At 51.6% G+C, this 10,675-nt stretch overlaps 1 protein-coding gene across 1 annotated transcript in view; it reads left to right on the forward strand.

The window, feature by feature from the left end:
* The window catches only part of FAT2 (FAT atypical cadherin 2), an 89,427-nt gene that overhangs the window by 4,601 nt on the left and 74,151 nt on the right, over nt 1-10,675 (forward strand). The gene's annotated exons all lie outside the window — the stretch shown is intronic.

A 10,675-nucleotide genomic window follows, 5' to 3' on the forward strand; every position in this document is an offset into this window, starting at 1 on the left:
TTTGGGAAACCCAGATCTAGACAGTGCTTGGTCCTGCCGTGTGGGCAGGGGACTGGACTTGATGACCTCTCGAGGTCCCTTCCAGTTCTGTGATTCTCTGATTCTATAACATCCTACTTTACACTCTGATGATAAAGAAGCACCTGGAAGAACCAGTGCAGAGCAGAGAGAGGTGGAGTCAAAGCTGCTGTAGACAGAGCAGAAAGTTGGCTTGATGGGGCACATGTGCCCTGGGACCAGAAGTAAAAACCAGCGGGTGGACTGAGTTGCCAAGAAAGAAAATCGGCAGTAGAGAGGGGGCGTACAAATGCAATGAGAGCCCTGGGAGAGAATCAGAGTTCTCCTGGGAGTCGGTTTGGGATAGAGAGGCTAGGAAGGAAGCGTAACTGCTAGCAGTACGTCTACAAGGCAAGCGGGAGGTGGGTGCAAATACCGCACATGCTACGCCGACCGGAGCGAGCTGCGATTAGCTAGCAGTGGTGGACACTTGGGGTGGGAACTGTACTCGGATCACTTTCCATGCCAGCGCCTGCCCTGCTGCCACGACTCACCTGCTCGGTCAAAGCTGTCTCAGGTATGTCCGCACGTTCACCTCCCAGCTGCAGTGTAGACACCCCCAGGGTTACAGAGCCCTATTCTAGGGCTAGTCCTGCAGGCAGATGCGAACGCTGTGCCTAGAGGGTTGGCAGGAATGATCCCCGAGATGCTCCGCTGTTCCGGACAGATACAAATGAATATGGGCTAGCGGCCAGAGCACAGCGCGACGATGACGGACACAAAAGGGCGGGGTTACCTCCCGGCCATGGGACTTGCAGGGGCTGCTTCGCTCCTCCTCCAGCTTTGGATTGGCTTGTTTTGAATGTAAGGCGCTTTGAGGTTGAGGTGCAGGCAGTGCTTAGTGAATTGCCAGGCATGGCCAGGCACACGCTTACCCACATCAAAAGCCTTCCCACTCCCCGCGTAATGGGAGGAGCCATTGGGCCCAGGTGTCAAAAGAGTTCCAGGCCAGCAAAGGATAAAAGAGGAATAGGCGTGAGGTCGTAGGGTCAAAAGCAGGGATCCAGAAGGGGAACAGTGAGCAGCGGACACAGGACAGTGCCCACTGCTCCTTGAAGGCATCCAAGGAGCCAGTAGACATGGCTCATAGGAACTCTGCCTGGAGACATGAGGATCAGAAGTAGGCCCATCAGTTGGAGAGCACCTCCCTGTCCAGCTTCCTCCTCCAGATAAGGCACATGGCCACCTTCGAGGGGGGGGCCTCATGACTTCGTGGGGCCACAGATGGAATGTGCGAGGGGCAGGAGGAGTGGGGAGATCAGCCACCAGAACCGGAGCAGAAAGAGAAGCCGGACAAGGAGCCACATGTGAGATAGGCACGAGTCAGGATCTTCTTGGGTATGTTTACACTGCCACCCTAGTTCGAAGTAGGGTGGCTAATGTAGGCATTCAAACTTGCAAATGAAGCCCGGGATTTAAATATCCCAGGCTTCATTTGCATGTTCACGGGTGCCACCATTTTTAAATGCCCTGTAGTTTGAACTCCATGCCCGTGGCTATATGCGGCACGGACTAGGTAGTTCGAATTAAAGCTCCTAATTCAAACCACCGTTATTTCTCCTGAAAGGCACCCGGGAACATGCAAATGAAGCCCGGGATATTTAAGTCCCAGGCTTCATTTGCAAGTTCGAATGCCTATATTAGCCACCCTAGTTCGAACTAGGGTGGCAGTGTAGACATACCCCTTTACACCACAAGGGGGCCCGGTGTCAGGAAGCGGGGCGGGAAGTGAGAGGTGCGGGCAGCATTTTCTGGAGGAGAGCGGATGCGGTGGTGAATTTGTCCTGCACGTCAGAAACGCAGAAGCCTAGAAATCGACCTTTCCAGCTGCTGGCAAAACTAGGAGGATCATCAATGTCCCAGAGCAATCTCCACCACTTCCGGTTACAGGCTAGTCCACAGCCACACATCTCTAATCAAGTCAGGGTGAAAACGGGCCATTCACACCATTGGGTGTGGAGATGTGAATATCCAGAGAGAGCAAATTGCCTTTGTAGTGCGTTAACCAGTTGAAATCCCTATTCAATCCTAAATGAATAGTGTTGAATTTGCAAATGAACTCCAGTTCGGCCGTCTCCCTTTGTAATCAGGGCTTTGAAACTCTTTTGTGGGAGGATGGTGCCTTTCAAATCCATTTCTGACTGTCCAGAGAGGTTAAAAAGGACCCCTACAGGTGTGTGTGTGTGTGTGACCATTCCTGATGTCTGATTTGGGTCCATTTGTCCTTTGTTGCAGAGACTATCCAGCATGGCCACTGTACAGGGCATTGCTGGCACTTGATGACATATAACACATTAATGGGTGTGCAGGTGACTGATGTGGGTAGGTCCTGTGATGGTGTCACTTGTGTAGATGTGTGGGCAGAGTTGCCAAGGGGGCTTGTTGCAGGGGCAGGTTCCTGGGGGAGTGTACCTGAGGTGCATTGTGTGGCTGCTGGTGAGTCTTTGCTGCAGGTTGGGGGCTGTCTGTCAGTGAGGATTGCAGAATGGACCAGTGAGGAGGAGGAGTGGGAGATGAAGGAGGGAGGGAGAGGGCAGGAAGGGGTTAGATGAACCCACCTGCCCACCTACCAATGTGGCACAGACTCAGTGCCTGGTTGCAGTCACACAACTAGCCACCCACTCAAAACCAGATGGAACCCCTGGGCGTAAGACCACGCCAAGCAGCAGCTGATGCTGGCCAGTGCTCCGCAGCCTGGCCACAGAGTCTGTACCACACGGGGAGGTGCCCGCCCTCCTTACCTGGTGTGATGAGATGATCAATGTCAAGACTGGCCGGCTACCCCTAGGTCAGCTGGTCTGTGGGGTTGGAGTCGCTCCCTCTTGCTGTCCGGGCAGGAAGAAGCTGGAAGAGCTACACAGAGGCCAGGGCACTTAATTGCTTGATGTGCCTGTGAAATGGGGACAAGGGCATTGCAAGACATTATCTGATCTCGTGTATGAAGCGCTCTGATGGCCTCATGAGACTGGAACCACGTCAGAGCCATGCTGCCTTGCAAGAATAGGCTGAGCCTTTCGGGACCTGAGCAATGCCGAACCACGGGAGGTCTCTATTGTCTAGCAGCATTACCAACGCTGTCACTGCCTCCTGGGCTCTGAGAAGACACTGAGGGGTAAATTAGAGCGAAACAACAGCGCGGAACCCTGAGAGCCAGGACTGGTGGCTGGAAACAAACTTTTTGGGACCGCGTGAAACATGCCCATGCCCACGATAAGTGGACATCTAGCCAACAAAAATCATGCCAGACCACGGATGTTGCCGGACCAGGGAGTGCCGGACTAGAGAGGGTGAGCCTAAAATCATAGAATCCAGGCGACCTCAGGAGGTCATCGAGTCCAGCCCCCTGCCCAAAGCAGGACCAAGGCAGCGTCTGGGCTGGATGTTGCGGTGCCAATGCAAGTCCAGTTCACTGACCCTCCTAGCGATACTCCAAGCTGAGCCCTGCTGGCTTTCTCCTAAGCATCACAGGCCAGCCCACACAGGGGACGGTGATCTCTCTGCAGGCGGTCGTCTCTTGTCTCATCGAGGCATCGATACTGCCGTGACACTGCCCTGTGGCTGGTGATCTGCTCCGACTTTTTCGTGGACGGCTGCAGGACCATGCACTCTTCCAAGCAGCATTACACACCGGCAGTGCTGGTGGCGCGCTGGCTCTAGAAACCCCTCCGCCTGGCGCATGCGTTATTCACAGAGAAAGGAGCGACGTGGAACTGAAGAGAAGTAGCTTGTGTTCGAGAAGGGGAGCCAGTAGCCGGTTGCAAACAGAGGGGAGATACCGTCCAAGCGGTGCCTTTGCAGCAGCGATTTGTGTGGATACGAGTGGGGTGATGTTGCGTTTGCTAAGGCCAGAGGATGCTGCAGCAAAGGAGACACAAGAGCCCAGCTGGGCGATTTCGCGGTGTGGATGGCTCAGAAAGACTATATCTTAGAGCCGTGGCGCAGGAAGAATCAGCAAGTGTTAGCCACACATTGGTTATGTGGCTCTAACTAATTAGTTGGCTCCCCAACTGATTCTTCCAGCACTGAGGAAGAACTTCTGGAGAGGAAGAGGACTATTGCTTAAATTATACACCTCCCGACCCAGTATTACACGCATTACTCTGCCTAATCATACCACTCCGTTTTGCAGTCTCTGTGAATTGCCTCCTTTTCTGGGTGCTTAATTCCTGTCTCAGGCCCTCACCCAACAATGCCACCAGAGATCCCCAGAACTACTGGAGCGTAATGTTGTTTCCATCCAGGGTCAGTTATCCACCTGCAGCATGGCCAGCATAGCAAAGAACAGCATTTAATGAGTCGTTTCAAGCTGACAGTCAGACCTCGGGCATAAAATGAACACACAGCACCGGGTTTTAAATGATCAGCCGTGCAGTCCCTGGCTGGTTAGCACTCAGGAAATGATTTTCAGTGCTTTGTCCAAGCCATTTAAAAACCACTGCTTGAGAGTGGGAGGCAGTAGGGGTTAATAGTATCTCATTGTGCGATCAGCTATGCTTTTACTTTACAGAGGTGCTATCCAGTCAAACCTGGCCCCCAACAAGTTTGCACATCACATGCAGCTCACCAAAGCCAGCTGGTCAAAAGTCATGAGGAAGGCCCAGGAAAAAAAAATCACAAGATTGGTTTTACAAATCATGAGATTTTTAAAATAATGAAACGGATTCTGTTTAGATGTCTTGTGGCGGGGCAGTGTTTTGGGTTTGCATTTTCAAGTTTTACTTGACAACCGTGAGGGCTAGACACTTTCTTTCCTTTTAAAAATTGAAACAGAGATTCTCATATCAAACACCTGTTTCCAGGAGGTGGTGCTTTAAGAAAAGTCCCAACTATCATGAGACAACAATCACCACAAAATCATGAAAGTTGGCCACACAGATCAGACCCACACAAATGGTTCCATCACATTGTTTTTATGTTTTAAAGTCCGGTGGCATCATTTATTAAACAGCAACAACATGCCTCGTTAGCCCTCATGACTCAAAGATGGCAAGAATCTGAGCAGTGTACCTAACGGGAAACCCAAGAGCTGCAAGATAAAACTGACCAGTCTTTTTGATACTGACCAAGCTGAGAAACTGGCAAATTGCATATAACTGTGAAAAGCAAATACAGTTTTTCTAACAAGACTTTAGTGCTAGTCAAAGGGGTTTTTAGAGACCTGGATAAATGTCCTCTGGGTGCAAAGATTCTTTTTAAGCCAACATTTTCTATATTCAACAACATTCATTATTGTTTTCATTTTGCAACCTTTGGCCCTACACGAAGTTCTCATGCAGCGTCCCTCCCGTTTGTATACATACTGAACCAGAAGGTGTATTCCTGGATTCCTTCCCCCCTCGGGCTTTGCGCCTGCTAAATAATTTGCTCCCTTCGCTCCGTCCCTGCTTCCTTTGTGACCTTTGCACTTTAGAAGCACAATAAAATGGACCCAGTCATTTGTCATTTGAGCAGCTACAGGGCTTTTTGCCCCTTTTACAGCCTACAAAGAGATAGGCGTGTGTCTGCATGTTCCTCCCGTGACAGCTATTCTGGCGGGGCTCTGGGCAAAGTTTTAAACAGGTGAGTGGGAAATGCAGGGAAGGAGCAGGCTAGAGGATATATGGCACCACGGGGTAGGTCTCCTGCAAGAAATCAAGGGAGAATGGGAATCCCAAACCCAGTCTTTCCTCCAGGCCTTGTGGGGAACGGTGCAGAGGGAAGGTTGCAGGCAGGGTGTATTCTAGGGGCAGAGTGCAGACCAGACCCTCTGGCAAAAGAGGCAAACAGCTGGCTTGAGCAAACTCTGTGATTTCTGGGAGGAGCAAACAGTCACTTCTACCTCTGGGGACTACAATGGAACCCATCTTCCCCCGATGACAGCTGTGTGCCACGAAGGGCTACACAGAGACGGCGCCTCCGTTCTGGGGGTGCGCCATTTGAGACACCTTGCTCTAGATCAGGGGTGGGCAAGAATTTTCTCAGGGGAGCCGCTAAATGAATTTTGCTATGTGGTCATAGGCTGGCTCCGCCCCCAGAAGGGGCGGGGCTGGGGTGCAAGGGGCAGGGCTGGGGACTAGCTCCTCCCCACACAGCAAAGGACTCACGGTTCCCGGCCCTGCTGCTACCACGTGGCCAGGCAGCCGCCCGGGGTTGCTGCGGCTATTTAAAGGGCTCATAGCTCCAGCCGCTGCTGGGGTAGCGCTGCGAATGAGAGCCATGGACCATTTAAATAGGATCCTGCTGCCTGAGCCACTGCCGGGAAATTCGGTGGCACAGGCAACAGGCTATAAATAGAAAGCGGCCAGATGCAATCCGCGGGCCAGATCAAAGTGTTAGGCGGGCCGGATCCTGCCCCCGGGCTGCATCTTGCCCAGCCCTGCTCTAGATCCTTCATGGTATGGAGGTGCCTAACTCCCATGGGCCTGAGTTTACAAAGGGTCTGAGCTTCCCCCAATCCCAGTGGCTCCTGTCGGATCTGTAGGGGGTTGGCACGTCCAGAGCTCAGAGGGGTCTCGAGGAGGGTCCAAATTCTAGGCACTGAAAGGAGCGAGGCCCGTGTTCAGTTCAACAGCTATGTTCCCTATTAACTTGCTTGAGTTTGGTTAATTTTGGGGTGCTTCTCTTGGAGGGGCTAGAACTCAGGGTGTTCACTGTCGCTGGTCCCCCACCCCCTTTCTGCAACTCTCTCCCTGCTTTTCTGAGGCGCACCCCAAAGCATGCAAGCTCCAAATATTACATCATGACTTGTCCTGCTACTGCAGAATCAAAAACTGGCGTCATTGGGACATGGCAAGAGACAGCTCACAACTTTTGGGTCACGTGCTCAGCGGGAGCCACACTGGGTAACTGGGCCTGGCCTTTATCTTGCAGTTCCTGGCAATGTTCCTTCTCGAATCTTTTCCCATCCGTGTGCAGAATAAATTTTGTCATGTGCACCAGGGCATGTGTGGATGTGCACCACCAATAGAAACACATGCTGATGGCTGGAGGTGCTGTGGCCACTCTGGTAATCTGCTGGGTGGCATTTGAATCTCTCCTGCATGGCTGCCCAAGCACTCAGCTTAAGGGAACAAGGCCCAGCTGGGGAAGGCAAGCCCCAGCCCCGCCCCTTCCACCCTAGGCCCCGCCCCTGGATCCAAACCCTGCCCACCCCCAACGGGAACCTTCATGGCCACCTGGGGGCTCAGGGCTGCCATGCTGCAGTGGCCAGGGAGCAGGGCTGCTGCACCATTGCCCCATTCCTCCCTGGTGGCTGGGGAGCAGGGCTGCTGTGCCGTGGCCCCAGCCTTCCCTGGCGGCTAGGGAGTGCAGGCAGTTTTGGCCTCACCCTAGCCTACACCACCTGCCCCCCATGGGGAAAACTGCTATTGGTAATCGTTTAGTTTCCACCCATCTAAAGGATTTCCCCCTCTGAGCCTCATCACCATGCCCGACTCTTCATTTCAGTCCCCCGGCTTCTGGGACACGCTTTTAACATCCAGTCTCCCCTGGGATATTTAATTCAGAGTTACCAAGGCAGTTCCTCAGTTAACACGCAGCCGGATTAAAAGCACAGCCAACGGATTTACTCGGGACCTGAGTCTGCAGGACTCCGCCCTGCGAGGAATGCGGGTCCCTCTTGGGCTCCTGCACGGAGGGATGATCTCCTGGTATGTACCTGCTGGCACGGACACAGGGAGCAACGTGTAGAACCGCAGAATCCCTGCCAATGCATGTGCCGGGAGGACGGTGGCAGGCCCAAAGGAGCAGAGCACTGCAGGGAAGGGTGTAGCAGGCTCAGGGCTTCTCCAGCCAGAGAGCAGAAGCACAGCCCCCTCCCAGGTGTGCCCCGGAAAGGCCCAGGAGGGGAAAGGCTCCTGGAAAGGGCAGTAGATCAAGGAGAGAGCGTGTGAGATCTGTCAATAAACAGCTTCCCTGAGACCGGGAAGTGTCCTCTGTGGGATTGGGGCTGCAAAGCAAGGTACAGAGGACATGGATTTAACCCCCACAGCAGATCTACCGACAGGGGGGCCCATGGGGCAATTGCCCTGGGGCCCGGTGATCCAAAGGGGCCTGTAGCTCCCAGCTGACACTGCTACAGCAGCAGGGGCGGCAGACGGAGCTCCAGGGCCCTTGAATTGCCACCAGACCGTTGTGCAAGGTATTCTGCTTAGTTCCGAGAGGCTGCAGTGAGCGTCATGGTCTGGGTCCCCCCGCTTCCGCCTGAGGGCTGACCCCTTCTGGGGGGGTGCAGAGCTGGCCCCCACACATACCTTGCCCCAGGGCCTGCAGTGGCTGTCGGCCCCGCTGCCTCACAGACAGCGTTTGCCAGCGACCCCTGTCCAGCCCATGTCATGGCGTTCTCGTGTCATCCCTGGAGCCGCTGCTCCGAAAGACGTGGATTTTAAAAAACTTAAGAAAACGAATAGCGATAGAAATGTAGCCGTGTTAGTCTGGTGTAGCTGAGACAAAATACAGGGCTATGTAGCACTTTAAAGACTAACATCTAATAAACCATCTTGTTAGTTTTTAAAGTGCTACATAGTCCTGTATTTTGTCTTAAGGAAACGAGTGGTCCTGCAGCATTAGAGTCTCACCAGAAAATATAGAGAGCATCATGAGCTTCCGTGGGCACAGCCCACTTCTACAGATGACAGAGGCACAGAGGGAGAAATATAAAGCGGAAAAAGAGGGAAGAGGGAAAAAAAGAAAAAAAACAGTCAATTAACGTGTCCCTGCTAAACGAGGCTAATAGAGTCGGCTGTAAGGGTCTGATACTTCGCTTTTGATGTCAGGGGAGTTGTTTTTCTTGCTTCCTGTAGAAAATAACCTGCTGAAAAGCGTGACCATTTTGAATATTAACATTTAATAGAGAATAATATCACTCCTCTAGAATCCTACAAAGTAATTTAAACCCAGAAAGGGCTATATTCTCTATTTAGCAATAGGCCAAACCCAGCCCCTATGAGCATGCTACACCTAACCCATGAATCAGGGATCCCTGAAGTAAGCACCAAGAATCCCAGAATTACTTACTTCCCGGGCTCACCCTAACATTCTTTCTCCCTTAGGCCTGGCCTGTCTACACTACAGCAGAAGGTCAAATTGATTTTGTTCATTATGTAGCTGGAGTTGATATATCTTACATTGAGTTTCTGCATCATCCACACAGCGGCTTTGCTTATTCCTCATGAGGAGCAGGAGCAAGGGTTATTGTCCACTCCCCAAAGGATAAGAGAGAGGCATTTTTGGGAGAGAGAAGGGAAGGGAACAGGCTTGGTGAGGTGCAAAATTCTGCTGCCACACTTGCCAACACAGCTCCTATTGATGTTAATGGGACTCGCACAAAGGCCTCCAGAGGGTAGAATTCAGCCATCGTTATATATGTAAAATAGTGTCAGTCGTTGCAAACGCTGAGAATAAGGGCAGTTAAACTGAACTCTTTCAGCAGCGGTTGGAGGAATGTTTTGCTTTATGCTCAAGCTTTCGGCATTGGCCCTGCTAGAGAAAAGGTACCAGATGTGACCATTAATGCTCTGCTGTCATTTGGAAAATCTGCCCTTCTTAAGCGCTGTCTGTCTCTTTCACTTTTTCTTTTTCAAGCACTGGCTCCCTCTGCTCACGTGGATTGTAGGAGACAAGAAACTCTTCCTGCTCTGCAGGCCGGCGGGACGCCCCCCCCCCCCCACAAACACACCCACACATCTTCTTTCTAGCTTCAGCCACTAAAAGAAGCAGCTTCCGACAAGTCCCGACATGCTGCCAGAGTCTTCAGCCCTCTAAGCAAGAAGCAGATCTTTTAAGAGCACAGCTCGCTCGCTCTCATACACACAGCTCTCTCTTTTTTACGCAAACGTGTTGCATAGCTGGCTCAGGACTCAGTGAGTGTCGAGATTTGGGGAAGGGAAATAGTACAGTAGCAAAATGCTCTGGACTTGGCCAACTCTATACTAGCTCCCCAGGACATTGGTTTTTGGTTCGGACATTTGATCATCCATGTGGCCCAAGCCACATATGCTACGGCTACACATCAGCTGTCTTGTTCCAGGAGCACCAGTCAGCTAGACTGCTGGCTGAGAGGCCTTTACTTATTAATGAAGCTTGGCTGTGAATGACAGAGTCTCGTGTATAGCCCTTTATTCATCAGTCATTAGCCATCGCCACAAGAGAAGCTGATGCCCATGCGCACAAGCCTGGGTGCGGATAATTTGTTCCCACTGTTTGGTGTAAATAGGAAATCGAACCAGTCCTGGCTTTTAAAGAGATAAATCTTAAGAGAGAAAAAAGCACCTGGAAAAACAAGTCCTGCTTGTTTAAATTAGTAAGGTGCCAAACAGCTGGCAGGTACTTGATATGCAATTTGAATTTAAAAGAGGAAGGAACAGCCTCAGATAGCGATCTCCTGGGAGATCCAAAGGAAATATAGGCACCTATAAATAGCTTGAATTACTAGTGAGTAGCCTTGGTTTCATCCTTTACCGCAAAGAGGGGTACCTGTAATACAGGTTACACCTCTAAAATTTAGGAATCTCTGGTCCAGCAATATCCACGGTCCAGCAGGCACTTCATCAGATGTGTTGGAGTGGAAATTACAAAATCCAGAGTATATACAACAGCAAAAGCAGTTACCTGTCAATTGTAAGGCCAGTATTAATTATGT

The sequence above is a fragment of the Pelodiscus sinensis genome, chromosome 16, assembly GCF_052426305.1.
Source record: "Pelodiscus sinensis isolate ZL-2025 chromosome 16, ASM5242630v1, whole genome shotgun sequence".
NCBI classification, from domain to species: domain Eukaryota; kingdom Metazoa; phylum Chordata; order Testudines; family Trionychidae; genus Pelodiscus; species Pelodiscus sinensis.